Genomic DNA, 6,000 nt, shown 5'->3' with positions numbered 1-6,000 from the left:
TTCTTTGGGTTGCAACTTAATAGGGCTAAGTCCTCTATTATTTTAAGAGGCCTCAGTCAAACTAGCAGTATGCAACTTTTGGAATTAACGGGTTTTCGGGAAACCAAATTACCAATTCGATACCTTGGTGTTCCTCTTATTTCAGGGAAGCTTACAATGAGAGACTGCAACCCAATTTTAGATCTGATTCAGAAGAAACTCAAAGGATGGAAAGCAAGATTGCTTTCATATGCAGGAAGAATACAGTTGATATCCTTGGTGGAAGAATACAGTTGATATCCTCGGTGCTTCAAGGATGTAATATCTACTGGTCAGGAATTTTTTGCCTTCCAGGTAATTTCATAGCTAAAGTGGAGTCCATTTTCTCAAACTTTTTATGGTCTGGTCCTTCTCTGGAGAAGAAATTGCATTATATCTCTTGGGATGCTATATGTAAGCCTAAGGAGGAAAGGGGATTAGGGCTCAAACGTGTCAAGGATATGAATGTGGCTGGCATCATGAAACAAATTTGGTGGATAGTCTCTCATAGGAAGATTATTTGGGTGGATTGGATCTATAAGAGGTATCTCAAAGAGGATACTATTTGGACTATTAAGGCCATTAGTAATGGCTCACGTGTTTGGAGGAAAATTATAAAGTATAATGGAAGCTTTTGTGTAGCACATTATTGGTAATAGTAACACCACTAAGCTAAGGTTGGATAATTGGCATCTGAGTGGGATTCTCATTAAAAGATTTCGTGACAGGATAAGGTATAATGCTGGCTCAACACATTTGGCCCGAGTTGAAGAAATTTTGAGAGATGGTGAATGGCATTCGAGTCCCGCCACAACCTTGGAGCTTGCGGAAGCTAGGGGAGGACTTCAGTCTATTCCTAGACTCCACCATTCTCAGCTGGATATAGAAATGTGGAAAGGACACTCTTCGGGTTCTTTCTCAACTATATCGACTTGGGATATCATGCGCAAAAAGAATGGTGATGCAGTTAGGCGATGGATTTAGAAATATCTTTTATTTACTTTCCTTTTTTTTAGATATAGCATTAGTATGGTATATTTTCAATTGAGTGAGATTTTATTTCTATTTTAATTAGATGCAATATTTGTTTCAATTTTCAAATAGGAAAGTATCTGTTTTCAGTCTATAAATAGATTTATTGAACTCAACTGAGAATTAGAATTGAATGAAACTAAAATCATATTGTGGATGAAATTATGGCTGTCGTGGGATGCTTATCTAAAGTTCTCTCTTTGAACTCTTCTCTTTTTTCCTTCTTATCTTCTTCTTTTCTCTGATATTTTCCCTATTTCTTTTATGATTTCTTCCCAAACCTGAGAATACCGTGTTCTAGACGGTATCTCCAGCCTAGTATTGCAGAACGATCTCTCTGGATACTCTTCAGATGAACTTGAGATTTCGAGCGTGAGAACCTCTATCATAGGCTACCTGAACCCTCGAACTTACAGCCCCAAATATCTTTCCAGTTGTTAGGAACAAGACCTGCAACAAAGCTGAACCAAACCTAGCGCCATTTATGAGTTGCAGGTGCCATAGCTCCTCTTCATGAGTTGTTTTGTGGTCCTTACCTGCTGGATTCAAGAGTGCACTAGGTGCTCAGCCTTCGCCTGAAGTTTCATGATCAGCCGACAAGGTTTGGTGAAGTTCTCTCAAGCTGGTCTACCTCCTTGGCCGACAAGGTTTGGTGAAGTTCTCTCAAGCTGGTCTACCACCTTGGCTGGTTCTATCGTGAGGAAGAAGAAGACAGGTTTTATTTTTTATACCTATAATTTCTGGTTATTATAGATAAGCCCTCTACCTTTTAAGTTCTTTTATTAACTACCCCCTCCTCCTTATTAGTTTGCAGAATTACCCTTACTTCACTCTTTAATTCATTATTGTTCCCCAAGTAGTTTAGCTCTTCCCAAGGAACCTTATAATGTTTACAATATTTACAATTCTTCCATTCTATTCTTGGGTTGAGTTACTTGGTGATTGGGTGGGCCCCTAAATGATCCTATTTCAGTCCTTGTATCTCAGATCCACATCAGGTAGTAAGATAGAGCAGAAAAAAATTGTTTGGTTTAATGGCAACATTCCTAGACATTCATTTACGGCATGGCACTGTCTTGTGGATGCTTTACCAACAAAAGATCAACTCATTAAGCGGAAGATTAGTGTTAATCCTCAGTGCATTTTCTGTTGGGCAGGTATGGCTTGTAGAAACCATTTATTTTTTGAGTCTCCTTTTACCTATGCTATATGGGGGGATGTTTTATCTTTTTGCTCTCATAATGGAAGGAATTCTTCTAGAATCCTTGACACTACAGTATGGGTTAAACATGAATTTAATGATGGGGATCCTTTGAGAGTTATTGGGAAGTTAGCTTTTTGTGCCACAGTTCAGCATATTTGGCAAGAAAGAAACTTCAGGTTATTCAAATCTAAAGTTTGGACTAGACCACAAATTCTTGTGGCAATTGTTGGAGATGTGAAGATTTAAATGCTCCAAATCCTAATTTGTTGCTGAATGTAATCTCCGTAATCAATTCTTAATGACTAACTGGGGGATACATATTATTTGGAAATCAGTGATTCCAAAGGCATGTTCCTGGTTTATGCCTCCAAATAACATGGTTGCACTTCATTGTGATGGCTCTCTTACCTCTGATAGAGCATGTTATGGAGGGATGATCCGTGATAGGATAGGATGGGGTGCCTCTCTTGGCTTTTGCTGGAATGGGAGATAATGATAAAATCTTGAGCTTGGAATTAGTCGCATTGTCACGCCCCGTTCACATAGAACCGGATCGGTGACCGGGTTAACTCCGGTTAACCCAAACCTGCCAGGATCATCTGATACAGTACCCAACCACAACATACACACATCTAAGATAAACGTTCAAAAGTTCAGCGGAAGACTTAATTTACCTGTAAATACCCCTAATATACTTGATACCCAAATTGTAGTATATAGATAGATACATGTGGGCCTGCAGGCATGATATTTACACAAAAAGAATAACAATTCACGTATCAAATACACAAAAAGGGGTCATCAAAAGAATCAAAAAGTAAAACTCTGTACGGTGTCAATACTGCGTCCTGCAGCACAGCCCTTGCATGCACAATCCGTACCATGCTCATACTCCTTGGGGACCCACCAATCCTCATCGGGAAACTCAACTATGGGGCCCAACCCTTGATCTTCAGGCTGGTGACCTACAAAATCATCTAAAAGAGGTGTGCACGTGGGATGAGTTCACTAGCTCAGTAAGTGAAAAGAAGGACCACACAACAATCCACACAACAATCACATGCATATGCACTATATGCTATGCAATTCATTTTAAATCTCATCCACCTAAACAACATTACTAAGTCTTTGGTTTGGTGCTACTACAACCACAGTGCATGTATGCTCCGGGTACGAGCCACGAACTCTATCCAGCGATACGCCCATAGGGCTGTCGGAGAAGGCCCACCTTGAGTACTCGAAAAAGTAAAGCATGCCGACTACCGGCTCTCAATATAAAAGTAAATGACAGAAAGTAAAGGTGTTGACTCCAGTAATTTAAAAATAGTACGATTGGCCCTCTTGAATATACCATTGAGGTTGCCGACTGTCCTAATGACCAGCTGGGCATATGTCTAACCGCCATAATGACCCGACACCCATGACCACTGCTTCCCCCCAAGTAATAACCCAACACCTCAACCCCTGTTGGGAAGGGCCGTAGCACGGGAAGATGATAACCCTAAACCGCATGCTCCTATATGACATAGTACGATTGCATAGTGCCATCGCATCCCATTCCACGGGCCACCAATGCACTCGTTTCCAAGCCAACTATAGCATCTAGTCTAATAATGCATCATGCACAGTGATCCCATCATTCATCACATAAGCACATCAATCATTTAGCATTGAGAAAGTAAAACACAACACACATGTCATAATCATATGAGGATGACTAAGCTACACATAATTTGCATGATGACATGGCTAGTCTAGATACAATTTAATGATGCCAAACAAGTCTTAAAATAAAGTCAAATGTCCTCTCCCCACTTACTTGTTGTGTACAAAGACTCACGCCAGGTACAGGTGAGATCCGGCGCGAGAAACATAAATTTTTGTGAACTATCATAAGTGATGGGGGTTAGCATTTCACCACCTTGGGGTCAAAACTAACAAGATTTGATGGTTAAATCATGTTTAGAATCATAAAAGAAGGTTGCACGTCCGTTTTGGGTCCATTTGGACTCAAAAATCACGTTGGGGGCCTCCCGGTTGGGTCGGATAGCCCACCTGTCACGGCCCACCGGTCTTCTCAGGTGGGTGGGTCGGCCCGCCGATCCAGGCCTGTCAGTGGGGACCGAAGGCCCATCCTCTCAGGTGGGTAGATCGACCCACCGATCGGCCCACCGGTCCTCTCAGGCGGGCCATCGGCCCACTGGTCAGCCTACCGGTGGGGACCGAGGGCCTGCCTTCTCAGGCGGGCTGTGCGGCCCACCGGTCCCAGCCCACCAGAGAGGGCAAAAAATTGCCCTCTTCCTAGAAACTTTCTCCAACCTTTGGGAAATCAAATGGGGCTTTTCCAATCACATTTTTCACACATTCAAGATCTTATAAGATGATTCTAACCTAGATCTAAGTTAGATTTAAGGATTGAGAAGCCATCTTACCTTCTTTGCTCAAGAACTCTATCTAAACCCCAAAAATCACTTCTTAGCTCAAGAAATCACCAATGCTTCTCCAATCTTGTAAACACTTCTTTAATTCCTTCAAAATCAACACATAGACCATCTATTAAACCTTAGATTCATCATCTAAAGGGGAATTTACAAGACCTCAACGAACTCTACCCAAATCAAGGATTTTACTTGGGTTTGGTGAAAGTTTAAGAAACATAGCCTTTGCTCACCTCCAATCGTAGATCTCGTGTTGGGGATCGCTCTTTCGGCATCGGAATGGAAAGATCAAACCTTGGCGCCGCTTAAATCCATTTCTTCTTCCTATTCCTTCCCCTTTCTTCTTCTTCGTTCTTCTTCTTCCTCCTTTTTCTCTCTCCTCTTTACTTTTCTCACCAACTCTTTAGTGTAATAATGAGAAAATGAAAAACACAATAAATGCTATTTATACTTTTTAAAACATCTAGTAACCACATGGGTGGGTCACTCAGGAAGGCGGATGCACCCACCTGTGACCGCCCACCTGAGGGCCGAAAATTGGCCAACAAGTGGGATTTTGATGAAATTCGACTCTCGACACAAGGTATATTGTACATATGAACTTTAGGATACGGCTACATACCAGCATTACCCGTACATGGCCTTATGATACTTGCATGTGCACGGCTTAGGTACACCCGTCTCCTCTAGCACTGACTCGGACTTGTCTGGCCAACCTGTGTTCAAAGTCACCCTTGCCATCATGGTCCATAAGGAACCTGCCTTAACCCACTCTGGTTCGGGTCTTGCATGTTTAAATCGGGTCAACCGTGTAATTAGACCGGTTTTAAAAAGTACGGTATCACATTTACCCCCCTTTTTGAAAATTTCATCCTCGAAATTGGCATACCTGGATGTTCGAAAAGATGAGGATACTTGGCTTGGATTTCATCCTCTTTCTCCCAAGATGCTTCTTCAAGTGAATGATTAGCCCATCGTACCTTCATGAAGGAAATGGAGTGGTTGCGAAGGGTTTTCACTTTTCGGTCCAAGATTTCAGCTGGCTGCTCTGTATAGGTCATATCAGCTTTTAGATATTCTAGTTCCACGAGTAATACATGCGATGGATCATGAACGTATCGCTTCAGCATGGATACATGGAATACATTATGAACATTCCCGAGTGAAGGTGGTAGAGCAAGCATGTAGGCTATTGAGCCAACCTGGGTTAAAATCTCAAATGGGCCAATGTATCTCGGGTTTAAGGGTTCAACTTACCCTTTCTATGGAATCTTTGCAACCCTTTAGTAGGAGAAATCTTGAGAAACA

This window comes from Macadamia integrifolia, chromosome 12 (assembly GCF_013358625.1).
Source record: "Macadamia integrifolia cultivar HAES 741 chromosome 12, SCU_Mint_v3, whole genome shotgun sequence".
In the NCBI taxonomy this organism is placed as follows: domain Eukaryota; kingdom Viridiplantae; phylum Streptophyta; class Magnoliopsida; order Proteales; family Proteaceae; genus Macadamia; species Macadamia integrifolia.
The sequence above is the reverse complement of the archived record's forward strand: the minus strand, read 5'-3'. Positions refer to the sequence as shown.